General features: G+C 44.7%; 1 long non-coding RNA gene and 1 pseudogene across 15 annotated transcripts in view; one reads left to right on the top strand and one right to left on the bottom strand.

Moving 5' to 3' along the window:
* Positions 1–16,039, bottom strand: part of LOC147583057 (uncharacterized) — a 219,472-nt gene that overhangs the window by 92,319 nt on the left and 111,114 nt on the right. For all 15 annotated transcript variants that reach the window (XR_015244904.1, XR_015244910.1, XR_015244909.1 and 12 more), the window contains exon 5: positions 5,145–5,203. This is a non-coding gene — a long non-coding RNA (uncharacterized LOC147583057). The remainder of the gene's footprint in view (positions 1–5,144; positions 5,204–16,039) is intronic.
* LOC112866417 (homeobox protein OTX2-like) overlaps positions 13,561–16,039 on the top strand; it is a 45,760-nt pseudogene continuing 43,281 nt past the window's right edge.

Genomic DNA, 16,039 nt, shown 5'->3' with positions numbered 1-16,039 from the left:
GCCCTAGACTTTCATAGGTTTAGGATTAGGCAAATGAATATGAAATGTAATAAACTCCCAATGCATTAATTCTAACACCTGGCGATATCTGCAACATATTTTAAGTTACAGGGATATTCCTCTCTTCCACAGATACATATGAGCCACTTCTTTTTTTTAAATTTTTTTATACATTTATTTATTTTATTTTTGAGAGAGAGACAGAGACAGAGCACAAGTTGGGGAGGGGCAGAGAGAGAGAGAGACACAGAATCCAAAGCGGGCTCCAGGCTCTGAGCTGTCAGCACAGAGCCCCACGCGGGGCTCGAACTCACAAACCATGAGATCATGACCTGAGCCGAAGTCGGACGCTCAACCGACTGAGCCACCCAGGCGCCCCTATACAAGCCACTTCTGAACCCACTGGCAGTTCCTCTGCACTCCAGAAAACAAAGAACCCCAAAGCAAAAACTAAACAAGAAAGTAAGTTATCGCGAAAAGGGAATTTTTGATTACTCATGCTATGAAGGCGGGAAACTGAAAATTAGTTATAGATACATATTTATTTGCCTCTTCAATCAGAGGTCCTGGATTTATTTTCTTCCCATTATTGATGTAGACATACCCAAAATACTGAAATCCTTTGGAATCTGTCTACCTTAAAAAGACCATTTCCTACTAAAATAGCAAGATATACTAAGTACATCTGAAAACACGAGGATATTCTGACTACACACTTTTTAAAAGAGGCTACTTTTAACTTTTTAGAAAATATTACCACTACTCTATCCCTGAGAACTAACCAGTAGACTGTAAAAAGCAATGCTCCAAACTTAGAAAACTGAGTTACTTTTTTTTTTTTTTTTTAACGTTTATTCATTTTTGAGAGACAGAGAGAGACAGGGCATGAGCGGGGAAGGGGCAGAGAGAGAGACACACACAGAATCTGAAACAGGCTCCAGGCTCTGAGCTGTCAGCACAGAGCCTGATGCGGGGCTCGAACTCACGGACCGTGAGATCACAACCTGAGCTGAAGTCAGATGCTTAACCGACTGAGCCACGCAGGCGCCCCTCTGAGTTACTTTTTAATTCTGTTATTAAACCCCACTTTCTTTCAGTAACTGGTACTTTCCCTTCTGGCTATCACAGCTAATGAACAATGTAAAACAAAGTTTTTTTTTTAAAGCTTATATACAGCTGCAACATTATTCAGAGCCAACCAGCATATGGTTCTGATGAGACTGGCTAGTGCTGATTCCCAACAGGGGCTAGGTAACAGAGTTCTTCCACACGCTAGTCTAACTAAGCCTTCTTATAACACGCACATTCTGTAAAACCGGGATGGAACAGTATCTTCCCTCACGCTCTTCACGCAAGGCTTAGAATGTGGGAACATAATAAATGTCATTAACATTATTGTTTCCTTTGCCATACACACCATCACGAAAAATATAGGCTGGATCAAAACAAATCCATCCCTGCCTAGAAGAAACACAACTAGAAGAATTTACGGAGGGTGCCACTGAGTACCTTCGTACACTGCAACAGCGGCTGCTACCCACTGAGCGCTGACCGGGAACCAAGCATTTCACTCCTCTTATTTCATGGCAATACCATAAGCCAACTTAAGCACTGAAGTTCAAAACTCACAACCCATAACACACTTTGTTTCAGATCTTGTTGTTTGCTGTCTTCTGTTTCTTTCCTTCATGCTTTTAGAAGAAGTGCTTGGCTACCTGATGTGACTTCTCCCACTTCTCATGACAATCCAGGTGCCTTGATTAAGGGAAAAATAGTTTCTATTTTCTTCTCAGGTTCCCCTCTCCGAACAGGCATAAAGGAAGATGGCCAGAAAAATCAGGCAAGTATGAAATACTTTAAAAAATGCGTGTCACTCTTCTTGTGTGGGGTTGTTAAATTCAAACACAGTATTTGATGTTCCCAAATACTGTTTAGATTTCTGCCGTAATTTGTCCTCTTGAACGATTAATAACATCCTTTTCTGCCATTCCCTGAAGCTGGTATGATCTTGTTCGATGACACTTAGTTTATCTTTTGAAATGGACGGGAGAAGAGACAACTGCTGTGAGCTGGAGCCATGGCAGGCCACGGTTTTAGCTCTCTCTCCTGTACGCTCTCAAAGCCCTTGATTAAAGGGACTGACACACAAATTTTGGTGTTTTTTCACTGGCTTCCAGGCATGGATTGTGTACCAGGAGTAAACAAGGACAGAAAACTGGAGCATGCTGCCTCATTTATTGCCTACAAAACCTTAGAAATATTCCTCAAAGACAGGTGAATACTACTTTTGTTTAAAAGAACCACTATGCACATTATAATCTTTAAAAGCTGTTGTGTGCACTGAGTAATCTTAGGTGTATATAATTATGATTCCTAGAGAAATAAACTCGCCTCTGAAATGAACAAAAATTTTGCTACAACAAGCACTGCAGAGAAGCCATTACAATATTCCAATTACAGCTTCAAAATAAATAAGCAATAGATTTTAGATTCCTGCTTTCCAGCACTAGTCTTATGACCAGAACCAAATGTACCACTCGTATACAACCAAGCTGCAAACCTAAACCGTGTAAAACTTAAGTTCTTAACTATCTTGGAAAAGTGAATTATCATTTCCAGAAGTTTTAAATGGATCTTGGCTTACTGGGTGTTTTACTAAACTATCATTTTGTGGTCCCACTAAGAGCACATGAAGGGAAGGAATCTAGTTTGGCCATGAAATCCTTTTCCCCATTAGGTATCAGCTTCTTGACAGGGTGGTATGATACCAGTACTTTTCAGTTCATTACATGTTGAGCTGGAAATGCTAAAAAAAACGCTTGAAGGGATTAGGTGAATGACTTCAATGCATTCCAATAGACAAGCTTACCTGCGCACTATGAAACTTTAAGGTCCTAAAAATGACAATACACTAAACTTCAGGATAGAAAAACAATGCAACACTACATTTGAGCCAGCAGATGTCTCTCTGTAACCCATGACACCAACCCAAAAGATAACAGGGTAGAGAAGACTCCCGCATTACTAGACTTCTGTGATCCCTGGACCGTGCAAGGGCATGAATTGTGAGATCAGACCGTCAGAAAAGTAAGGTTTCTGAAAAACTGCATATGGGGATATAAGCAAATACAGGAATTAATGAAAAATAAGTGGTACTTTTTGAAAATTACATTTAATATGCGAGACCTAATAGTACATAGGAATCTGTTTCATTCAAAATGGTAAAATGAGGGGCACCTGGGTGGCGCAGTCGGTTAAGCGTCCGACTTCAGCCAGGTCACGATCTCGCGGTCCGTGAGTTCGAGCCCCGCGTCGGGCTCTGGGCTGATGGCTCGGAGCCTGGAGCCTGTTTCCGATTCTGTGTCTCCCTCTCTCTCTGCCCCTCCCCCGTTCACGCTCTGTCTCTCTCTGTCCCCCCAAAAATAAATAAAAGTTGAAAAAAAAAATTAAAAAAAAAAAATAAATAAAAAGTGGTAAAATGATTCTTGGCTATCGGTCAGGAGAGGAAAGTCAAAGTTCAAACAGAAAGAAAGCTGAGAAGTGAGGAGTATGTGGAATAGAAACAGAAGCTTAGTTACAAAAGGAAAGAGAAGGTTTGCACATAAGGAATGAAAATAAGGCAAGTCTGAAGAAGTGGGTAGGGGTAAAAGAGACCTGTGCACATTACCACAGAATATGACCAGGAAGAAAGCATGTGCCCCTGCCACCACCTAAAAATACTGCAAGCCTGTCAGAGTACAACTGACCAGCAGTTGTAGGTTATGCAAAGCATTAAAGAGAAAAGACGTGAGAAAAAAGAGGGAAAAAAAAGGGATCAAATACAACAGACTAGGACATTCTATCACAATTCACAAACAGCGAAGGTATGACTTCGGGAAACCGTACAGCCACGTGCACGAAGGTGTGCATTGGCTCCTGGTGCAGCACGTGGTCCCTTCCTGGGGGCTTCCAACATAAAGGTCTGAAAGCCGCGGACATACCGAGTGCCCCACCAGCGCCCAGCTCTCACAAGTAAACAATGTCATCGGGAACATCTCCAAACAGAAGAGTTAATTTCCAAAGGTAATATCCAAAAATCGCAGAAGGGAGACATGACAAAACATAAAACAACAGAATATTTAGAGTAAACTACAAGGCGTCGGGCTGGCTCAGTCGGTTAAGCATCCGACTTGGGCTCAGGTCACGATCTCACAGTTCGTGAGTTTGGAGCCCCGCATCGGGCTCTGTGCTGACAGCTCGGGGACTGGAGCCTGTTTCGGATTCTGTGTCTCCCTCTCTCTCTGCCCCTCCCCCACTCACGTTCTGTCTCTCTCTCTCTCTCTCAAAAATAAATAAGCATTAAAAATTAAAAAAAAAAAAGAATAAACTACAGAAATTGTAAAACAGAAGCTGGGGCAGGGGGAGAGGAGGTGCAATATGAATGCCATCTAGAGAAATGTCTAGCTCTACCTAATCAGACTGTGGGCCCCACTCCCAGCGTTTCCTCCCAGTCCTGAACGGAGCTGACCTATTGAGGAGCCAGAGGGAACAGAGGAGCTGAAATGAGAGGGAAGGTGGGATTCTAGAGCACCAGGACACCCAGATCTCCCCACAGCGAGGCAAGAAGGCAGGAACTGTGCAGATCCAGAGAAGTAGGCACAGGGGCCAAGGAAGGGGACAGTTCAAATTTCGTGATCTCATTCCCCAAACGGTAAGGAACTACTTCAAGAATTTTTTAGAAGTTTGTTTTGTTTCAAAAGTGAAATGGACCTGACACTTAATAGGTCCATCATGAATGAATGCTCAAATTCAAAAATGGATGAGTGTGCAAACACTTTGGGTGTTCAAAGATTAAGAAGACCGTAAGTTTCTCAGGCCAGCATGACAGGTCACACAGAGACCATGTCAGAATTTACCAAAGATTAAAAAAAAGAATTTACCAACGATGTTCTCAGTTGCTTTAGGAGCAAAGGCTTGCTTTTGTGGGGTACTTTCTTGGTTGCACAACTGGTTTGTTTTGGGCTCAGTTACATTTGAAAGAATTTCATAAGAGCAAATACTTACATACAGTATTTACTATGCACTGGGTACTCTACCAAGGACTTCACAAATACTAATTCATTGAGCTAATGTATACACATACCCTGCTATTTTCAGTTATCTACCTGTTCAGTGGCTCACTTTGCTCCATCTAAAAAGTACCTCTGTTTCTTCCATTTTTGTCCTGCAAAAGATGAGGAAAATACAGTCAGCCATAAATGTGCACACGTGTTTTATACCATTCTTTGACATCTTCTGAACTCAGGAGCTCCAAAAGGGCTTCATTAAACCTTAGACAATTATTTCAGCTGCCCAACTTCCCAGAGTTCCTAGGTAGAGCCATTCAGACAAGTATCACTGGATGCCTTGATAACAGATGATTTGAAAAACAAAAACTTCTAAGTTTCATAGGAAATCAACGTGCCATCATAAAAAGTTAGGTGCACAGAGAAACAATTTAGAACAAGGTTCTCCTTGACTCTGAATCTTTCTACATTTAATATGCCTTTTAAACAATCAAATTCTATAGTTCTTTTTTTATAGGTGGGCAGCACCTTCCCACACTGGGTGGAATAATTGCTATTCTAAAGACAGAAACAATTCGTGGATAGGACTATCTTGGGCTTACTTAAATTTTTTAAAAAGGACAATGGAAAAGCATTGATCAAAACAGACGATACTGCCAGGGAAAGGTAGCTGTTCAGAGAGTCTCCACAGGGTGACGTTCACCTCGGAGAATTCAGGACTGACAGGTAATTCAGGACTGTCTTTCAAATTTCTTGGCTCCAAAAGTCTATCTCAGTGAGGTTCCAGAAATGATTACGTTTATCAGTACTGATTCATGCTAAGAAAGCTCAGAAGAGACTGATACATAAAGCTATACTGCCTTTATATTCATTTACAATGAAAAGCATAATTGCCAGACAATCTGGACACCTGCTCCGTCCAGCTTGACCAACGTATTCACATTTCTTTAGTCAACAAGTATTTCCTGAAATCCCAGGTATAGGCACCTTACAGGCAGGTTAAGATCAAGCCAAACGAACAGAAGATTGTTCAGTGAGCAAATGAGAGCAATCACAATCTCGATGCCGCTGGCCTCCAACATTCTCCCTCCAGACAAGTGTTCCTAGCTCCTGTGCCACCACCATCCTCGCCCTATCATCCTTCTCCTGGAGAAACGCAGGATACTTGCAGGTATTTGCCCAGCTTCCACTCTCTCCCTTTTCCAGTCCACGATCCACCCTGTGTACAGAGTATACCTTCAAAGACAGAAAATAGGTCATGGCTCAGCCTTACTTAAACCCCTTTAGGGCTGTACACTGAGCTCATGATAAAGACCCGAAAGTGCACCCCAAAGCCTCGCCTGTCCCTGGCTGACCTGCCCGGCCTCCTCCAGCACCACCGTCCCCGTCATCCTCAGCCACTTCAGCCATGCTGGTCTCCTTTCCATCTCTCCAATACATAAAAACCCTCAACACCTCGGAGATTTTGCACACCTCATCTCCTCTGCCTGGAAATTAAGGCACAATATTCTGCCCCCCCCCCCCCTTGCCAAAGCACACACATGCCTAGTAACCTGCGAGTCTGGGCTCGAATGTGACCTGACCCCAAGACTGGGACAAATGCCCCTATTTTAAGCTCCCATAGCACCGTGATTTTCTCCTTCATAGCATTTATCACAGTTTATAATTACACAGTGACGTGATTTTGTTTATTCCTCTCATTAGAGTATGAGAAGCTCCATGCGGGTGGATCCTGTGCTCATTTTATTAGCACATTCCACAAGCATGGACATTCAAGAGATACTTTATCGAAGGAAGGATGGCTTTGGGCCGTTAGAAGCTGTTGCATCCATCACCGAAACAGGAACCATTCTGTCAGGTAGACCATACGGCTTCCCCGTTTGGGTTCCGTCCTCCCCAGATGTCCTCCTACCCCTGCGATGATGACAGTCATATGGGCACTGTCTACATTCACTTCTGTAACATCACGGTTTCCTAGACTTCCATGGCCACAATAAATCTTAAGATACTAGAAGAGAAATAGCACGAAGTTCAAGATACGTTTGGGTAGCAACTCTGTGCAGAGGACTTGTGGCAGCGAGTTACTAAGAAACGCTGTAAACAAAAAGGAAAACATAAACTGTGGCCAAAGGAAGCCCCTGATGAGACAGCACTGGCAAACAAATGTACATACACACCCGCGTGCACACAAACACCCAAAGCCTAATCCTCGGAGTGAGGGGACACGAGAGACTGAGTGGGATAAGGCACAAGCAAAGGGCCCATGCAAGAAAGTGTGACGACTCCTGACCGAGGCCCCAGACACTGCTCCTCCCTCCTATTCCCCACGTGCCGGCACACAGGGGACCTGGATGGTGCTGGGTTATTCTCCCATTTGCCTTACAAATCAACAATTAGCTGCCATTTCCTAACTCACTGTGTAGAATGCTTTCAATGGCTCACAGCTGTGGTTAATATTTTAAAGATGTTCTCCTAACGTTTTAGCCCTCTTACGTGACGTGAATGAGAACAGAACTGGGAGCAAGAAGTCCCACAATGCCCTCGGATCTAAATTCATATCTAGTCAGGGAGCTGGAAAGGGGCAACTTCACTCATTCAAACCACAAACACAATGCACCTTGAATAAGCCAGGCATCATTTTAAGTGCTGTGAACACAAGACGAACAAGACAAAATCCCTTCTTCTCAACGAAGTAATATTCTAGAAGGAGACAAACAATGAACACATATATTAGTCAAAAAAAGCCTCGCTGAGAAACTGACATATGAACAAAGACCTAAAGAAAGTTTGGGATACAGTTATGTAAATATATGGAGAAAGACAGTTCCGGACAGAGGGATCAGTAAGTGCAAAGGCCCTGAGGCAGAAGTGTGGCCTGTCTAACTGGGATATGCAAGGGAGATGGTAATAGGATATGGGGTCAGAGAGGTAAGTGATGCGCCTCTTAGGACACTATGAGGCCTTTGGGTTTTCTTCTGAGAGCCCTGGAAGCCAACTGTTTTGGGCAGAGGCAAATATGCTCTGGCTGGGCTGAGAACAGACTGAAGAGAGAGCAAGACCAGTTAGTGGGCTACCGAAATAACCCAGGCCAGACAGTACAGCTGCTACAACTAGAGTACAGCCGTGGACGGGCTTCTAACAAGCTGATGGGTTCTTCATGGCACTTGAAGGAAATGCCCTGGGATTAACCCTAACTCCCTTAACTTGACTGATTCTAGTAGTCTTAATCCTTTTATCGATAACAGGGTTTTGGGGTTTTTTTGGTCTTAATTCTTACTTTTATAAAAGAAAACTTAGTGGATTGTTATCTATAGAGAAGTAACATATGATCATCACAGAGAGTGGAAAAAACCAACACACACAAAAATCTTTGCATCACAGTGTGGAAGAATTACAAACAGATATAGTTTTAAAATCAGACTTAGATCAATATAATCTAACCCTGACGTTTGTCAGGTGTATCAGTTTGAGTTCAAACCAGAAAAAAAAAACGCTTGGCACATCACTAAAGAATGTGCAGATTTTCTTTCTTGCAAATTTTCTCCCTGAGAAACCCATGATAATAACGTGATGTGGAAAAAAAAAAAATTAAGTGCTCTTTTTATTCTCTGTTCTACGGTTAATGTGGGGGGAGGGGGTGGGGGGAGGAGAGCGTGGCTTCACTGTTGTCGCGGAAACCATTCTGCCCCAGGGCAAGGAAGCAACTCTTCACTTGCTATCAGCAAGCCAGGGGCGGTCATCTGTGTCCTAAACAAACCCCTGTCTTTCCCTAAACAGAATGCTGCTGTTTAGTCAAACAGGATCAGTGGGCCTGGCCTCTAGCTGCAAACAAAATTAAACTTTGATTGTCAGCATTTAATACCCATAGTTGATACGCCGCATTTGTTCAGCATTTCTCCAAGTGTGCTAAGACAGGTACATTGCTCATGGTCTGTCAATTGACTACGGTCACTGCCTCCTAAAGCCGTGTTTTTTTCCAAAACTTCAAGGTCCCCAGGAATCGCAGGTACCCTGCAAAATGCAGGTTCTGACTTGGTACCTCTGGGTTGGGGCTTGAAAGTCGGCATTTCTAGAAGGCTCTCTGGTGAAGCTGATGCTGCTGGTCAGTGGACCACAATCCGAGTACACAGCAGAGTGTTATTGTCCTGTCTCCTTCCCCTCTCCCTTCTATTCCCTTTGAAGTACCAGGGGCAGAGACTGAGACATCGGCATTTAAGACTGTTTCACTCTGTGTCGAAAATAAGAATCTGCCCTCCGTGGTATAGGATAATTAAATCCCAGCAACATCCCAGTCTTTTCTGGGGCCTCCTTGGCTAACAGATTCAATCTGAAATTCCCACTTGACCAAACACATAAGGTTGTCTTTCTCTTCTCCCTTTTCTTCACTCATCCCCTCCCCATGGGGAAGAATGGTCTCCAAAAAGGACCATTGCTATAGGTAAGCTCCCAGCTTCAGCATGAGGTGAGGGTGTGAAAGAACCGAAGTCACTCAACATTTTCCATCTCCTCCTTTTTTTGCAAAGAAGCTAAGCCATAGGTAACTGTGGTATGGCTGGGAAGGCTGGGAAAGCATGCCATGTTTATCAAGTGGATGGCCAACTGATTGCTTCAGGCACCAGCACTACTGGCTTCTATCAACAATCAGCCCTAGAGAGCCCTTCATTGGAGCCAACCCCTACCCTGTCAAGCAGATGGGTCCCATATTACACACATGGCCAAATCTCTCCTTCAGAATATAGCTGGTATTTTCTAATTGCAGATTATTCGTGTGAAAATGTAACCTGAGCTATGGCATACCTCTCTCAGCCCTCAGCCCTGTGCTAATATTTTAGTTCATCCTCAATAATTTTTATCACCATTTCACAGGTATGTATTTGTTAGTTTGCTTCTAAAGCAGAAGATAAAAGTGGTGAGATGGGGCGGGGGGGGGGGGGGGAGGCAGGGAGATCCCAGCCCATGTGTGAGAAAGGCCTGCTTGTTGTTTCTGTGGAGCCCTAAGATGACCAAAAGGAAATCAGGTGGCGGAAAGAGGAGACTGTAAGGACGCAGATGAGAGGCCGGACCCACAATCCCTGACTGCTTCCTTGCTCAGGGATCCTGTAAAACCACAGGGGGAGGAACCCGGCAGAAAGGTGCCAAATGACAAAAGGGTGTAGCGGCAGAAACTGTTCTGGAGATGTAGATCAATGCAGGAGATCATAATCACTTGTTCGCAGACTCTGAAAGAACCAACTAGAATTACTGCTGGCTTACGTTAAAGAAACAAACTATTAACCAAAACCTATTTATATATTTTTTAAGTTTTTTATTCATTTACTTTGAGAGAGAGAGAGCACAAGCAGGGGAGGAGTGGAGAGAGAGAAGGAGACAGAGAATCCCAAGCACGTTCCGCAATGCCAGCACAGAGCATGATGTGGGGCTCAAACTCATGAACTGTGAGATCGTGACCTGAGCCGAAACCAAGAGTCAGACACTCAACCAACTGAGCCACCAAGGCTCCCCAACCAAAACCTATTTAAAAGGATAAATGAAGGTAGCAGACACAGCGTGGGGCAAGACTTAAAGAAGCGAAACATCACCTACACATAAAGCCATGTGGCAAAGAGTGGACAGGTTCATTCTGTGCTGGCTCCTGAGGTTCTAACCCAACGGTAAAATAGAAAAGGGGACAAATTCGGCACAATATAAAGTAAAACTTTCTAACACAATACACTTCCTCAGTCACAGCACCTTTTTTGTGTTTTGTTCTGTTGTTGTTTGCCAAGTAGTGAGCTCCCATCATCACTGAGCCAGTCTCTTTCTGCCGCCCTGCCCCTCCCAGGTATCACTCGTCACAACGGAGCCAGGCTGCACGCCGGTCCCCAAACACGGTTTCACGACGCTGGGCATCACAAGCGCTGTGCCTAGAATGGCTCTTCGTTCCCAGGCCACCTCTTCGGTCTGGAGACTTTAGCTTCCGCATAACCTCTGAGTCCCGTGCGGTCTCTCTTCTGAGAGCAGGTCCAGAGCCCGCCCCTTGTGCAGAGAGCATCACACACCAGCCCGTGCAAACTCACTCTGCTCTACACACTCTCTACAGTGAGGCCTCCGAGGGCAGCATCCTGGCTACTTACCTGTGTCTCTGCAGTGCCAACCACAGTGACCTGGACCCAGTATAAGATGAAAAGTGGAGGGAGGGAGAGAATGGGAGGGAAGTGAAGAGAGGGGATCTGATGCCTAAATTATTATCTGTTATGTTTATCATAGAGGGACTTCTGGTACTGAGAGGAAGGTAGTCTGAATGAACCTACCCTTGCAGAGAGACAGAAAGTACTGCAACATTCATTAAGGTATATCATTTCATGCATATTTTAATCTAATTATTGTTTAATCTAGTAATTGCTTAGAAACAATCCCCAAATTTTGCTTTTGCTTGTGCATATAAATACCCATATATACTTATTATTTAATAATACAAATGGTTTTCCCTATTAATTTGTACACAAGAAACGATCTTTCATAGTTACTGGGAAACTTGCAGAAAATATGCCCATGGCATTTCCCTAAAGTTTGGAGTAAGTATATCATTAAAGCAGGTACGGAGGCCACTACTGGCAAAACACCTTGGCAATACTTTATATTTACGAAGTGGGTTCGAGCCCCACCTTGGGCTCTGTGCTGACAGCTCAGAGCCCGGAGCCAGCTTTGGATTCTGTCTCCTTCTCTCCCTGCCCTTTCCCCACTTGTGTTCTCCACCTCTCCCTCTGTCTCTCTCTCAAAACTAATTAAAAAAAAATATTTATGAGCCTTTGTGCTAAAACTCTGCATACCAGAAATGCCAATGGTGTCACCAAACTTTCCCAAAATTCATGCAAGCCTTTACCCTAATTACTAATTAATACCAATAAAGGGAATTACATTTCACCTCTTGTTCTTGTTTTCTTAAGAATCTTCACCCAAGTTAATCTGCTTCTTATCGGACCACTGGCAACACTCAAATCATGACAAGTACATGCTCTGTGGTCACTTAGATGGAGGGCCATTCTGATTGGGATTTCTCAGGGGAGGGACAGACAGGTGAATAAACCGGGCAACTGCGGAACCATCGCTAATAATGGTAATTATTATTTGGAAGGATTTCCACAGACCTCACCACACCTTTCTGAAAGAAGAGTTGACAGGTGAACCCACACCTGAAACCAGAAAACTGTCCCACAAAGCCTGGTCCCGCATCAGCACTGGTGGCCCGGACTGAGTGCCTTCTCCCCTCTCCCCACTTCCTGCTCACAGGGGACTGTAAACACATCCCCACCCTTACCTCCCCGACAGCCTTCGCCCAGTAGTCCCACTGTTTCCTGTGGAGCTGCCCTGGGCTCTGTGGGTGCCACACAGACAATCCAATCCTGTGGCTCTGGGACAAGGCTTGAGGAAGCCACTTCAGCCACCTCCTAGCGGGTGGTGGGGCCATTTGCATATGAACTGTCACCCCCTTTCCTTATTCTAGCAGGAAGCAGGGTGGACCTTCTCCATAATGAGAACTTTAGAGTCTAGGAGTTAGTGAAGGTCTTTAGCTCACTTCAGGAGGTTTAAAAAATAGCTTTAAAAGAGATATTTCAGAGACGTTAGCAGAAGTTTTCTGGCCTCACATCAAGTCACACAATCAGATAAGCTTCTTTCAGCGCCTCTTTAAAACAAAAAAATATCCTAGATTTGGAAAATGGAAATGAGCAGGAAGGCACAGCACACTGTCCAGATGCAGATTTTATCGTGCTGACTTCTTTTTATCCGACAGGTTTTACAGTGGCGGTTAAGAGGTGGCCTGTGCCGACTGATCCAGAACACGGGCCTGTTTCAGGGCCCAACGCCGAGGCAGAGCCCCGAACCCAGCAACCCCCGACCAGCCAGCATGCTGAGCAACAGGATGTCTGGTGGTTACTCTTGATCTGCGGCTGTTTGTAGACAGGGTGTAATTTTCAAAACAATTTTTCATTTTTAATTTTGCCAGTTCTTCCTTATAGTCGAGCAAACTAGAGGGGATATAAAGTGGCAAAATTCCAAAGGAGTTTCTGCTGCTTCTCCGAGTCCTCGGCCAGCCAGGAGGGCGAAGGATGCTTCTCCTGATGTGGGCTCATCTGGAGTCTGACTACAGGGCAAAGGCCCCCAAATACCAGTCCCCCATGTTGAATCCCGTTAGGTTATTAGAAAAAAACTGACCCAGTACCTACCTATCCCTACCATAAGCCTGCATTCCACCATTTGAGAAGGAAACAGAGGAAAAGGAAGGACGCATTCCTGGGAGCTCTCCACGTCCCGCATGGCTTCCCATTCACCGGATGGGCAAGGAGTGATCACATAGGCTCAGAAAGGTCACATGACTTTCTAAGCTTCGCTCTGCCCAGAGAGATTTCCCTGGGTCTGAGAAGCCCTCCTTCCACCTCATCCCAGACTGCCTCCCTCAGGACAGGGACTGGTACACACCCGTTCTCAGGCTCAGAAAAGAGCATACCTGCTCTAACGAGAGGACTTCACTAGGACGATGGACCAAAAAGAAAAACAAAACAAGCCAGGAACCAGTACCCGAGGGTCACACAGACCACAGGTCTCAACATGGCACATTTCCGAGGAGCCCTCACCCGTCTCCCCAGGACGCAGACAGCAGGTGTCCCCCAGACACTCCCGGAAGGCAGGAGCACCTGTGACCCGTCCCAGTGCAAAGGCAGGGGCGGAGTTCTCTATCCCTGGCTACAAGAACCAACAGAAAATTCCAGGGCACTTCCGGGAGGGCCCTGCCGCAGACCCTGAAACTGGGGAACCATGCAGGGACCCCTACAGTCCATCATCAGACACCGTATGTTGTCTCCCTGGGCTTGGGAGAAATTTGCACAAGTGCAATACCAAGGGGCAAATACAAAGCCAAACTAGAGAAAATGCACAAGCAGGGATGGGGGGAGTGTTCCCCTGGAGCTGGGGAGAGAGAAAATGAGAAAGGAAAATATTTGTTTCTCTATTTCTTCAACTGAGGTTGAAAAGAAACGACCAGGAAGCATTGGTAAGCAAAGGGAGAAGGATGACCCCAGTCTCCAGCAGGAACAGAGAGTTCACATAAGCCTGGGTGTGGACTTGCTTCCACTCCCGCCCACCCACGGTTCCTGGGGCAAACAAATTCTTGGCTGAGCAGGTATGTGTGGGAGGCCTGATTTATTTTCCAACCATTAGAGCTTTGCCCAGAACTACTTAATCAGAAAATTTCAAGGTCATACATTCAAATATGATGTTATAGCCTTACAAAACAAGTTAACTCTGGGGTCTGTGGAGCAGGAGTGTGGGGGGTGCGAAGAGGGGAAAGAAGGAATTACTCATCACCTAATTATGCACTCTTCCTCTATAGTTACTCTATATTCTCAGAAAATGGGCAAACTGGAAAAACACATGGCTGAAAGAAATAATAGCTAATTTAACCTAATGCTGTTACTCTACGGCAGGCACAATTCTAAATGCTCTTTCTATACTAACTTATTTGACCCTCAGCAATCCTTTGAGGTGAGTAATTACCATTATCATCCGTATTTCCAGATGCACAGAGGGGCTGGATGGCTCACCCAGCCACCAAGAGCCGGGCTATGCGCCCGCGGGCTCTGTGCACCTGCCACCGTGCTACACCCCCTCTCTCCATGCTCTGCAATCCTGCCCCGCAGAAAGAGCTCTTTGCCATTATGGACTATCTAACTGATTTCCCTCCTGCTGTAGAGTTGTCTTTAGGCTACTTTGCTGAGAGGAATATTACCAGAGCCAGTCTCCACCTTAAAGTACAGATAGGACAGTACCAATCCTGCTGCCTAAGAAGCCGTATAAGCTGGAAAAGACCCAAGGCTCAAACCACAATTCCCCTCACACGCCTCCTGATTAGAAGTAGTTTGAGGCGAAGCTTTGATCCTTGTTAAAATGTAAACGCTCTGGGATGTGTACACTTTATGCTGTTATCAGTTTGTGGGAAAAGTTGCATTGTTATCTTCTTAAATGCAGTTCAGCGATAAGAACTTTAGGTGGTTTCCAGGCACCCACTTCACCCTCCAGTGCTGACTTGTTCACTGCTGGGTGCCTAGAACTCACCAAGACCTACACATATATAGGTGCTCAATATGCCAGCGTGGGCGAATAGCTGAATGAATGAATGGCTACAACTCTTGCAGAGGCCAGGTTTAGGGTACATTTATGATGCATGGAGGTATTAAAGGGGCAACCAAGTTGGGCAAAGTATCACTGGAAAGGTCTAAATCTGAACAAGTGAATCACTGTCTGACAGTGATAACTTTGAAGGAAACTTGAGGCATGTGTAAATGTATGAAAATGATCCTTTTTTCAGATTATGAATGGATTCTACTTTTGAATGCGCATACAGCTAATTTACTAGTGAAGAAGGTTATCTGTGTAAGAGAATAGTGACATGTACATTATTTTTGCCTAAAATCATACTCTCCAAAAAGGTGAACTGCCCTACAACATCATTTCTTCTCCCTCATAATTCTCATACCCAAGGCCTAAACATCCTCAAAGGCCTCGTCAGATGTCTTCTCTTCCAGGAAGCCTTCCCTGATTTTCTGGCCAGAAGAGATCTCTTCCCCATTTGCACTCAACAGTACTCTATTCTTTGTGTACACAAATCCACTTTCTCAACTGTGGTATTTTTCTCATCTGCAACTACCTAGCTGTCCCCAACTTTATCTGTGTATTCTGCAGAAAATCAAGGATCTTCCTCAACATGAATCAGTCAATATTAGATCCATGTTTTCAAAAAGAGCACTCCCGTGGAGGTGCTCCGAGGACACCACCCTCTGTTCCTAATGTTCGAATGTATTTTATATTTTTTCAAAGCTGTAGTTGTTTTAAATGACACCGAAATGGCTTATATACAAACTCGTCACCCACTGCAGATACACAGGTCATGCCTCGTGACCCTGGCTGGGGGACCTCTATGTGCACACGTGGGCTTCTTGTAAGTGTGACACTGGTAAGGG

Source organism: Puma concolor, chromosome A2, assembly GCF_028749965.1.
Source record: "Puma concolor isolate L17-30 chromosome A2, mPumCon1.1.hap2, whole genome shotgun sequence".
Taxonomy (NCBI): Eukaryota; Metazoa; Chordata; class Mammalia; order Carnivora; family Felidae; genus Puma; species Puma concolor.
Note: the sequence above shows the minus strand (reverse complement) of the source record. Positions and strands in the feature narration are given on the sequence as shown.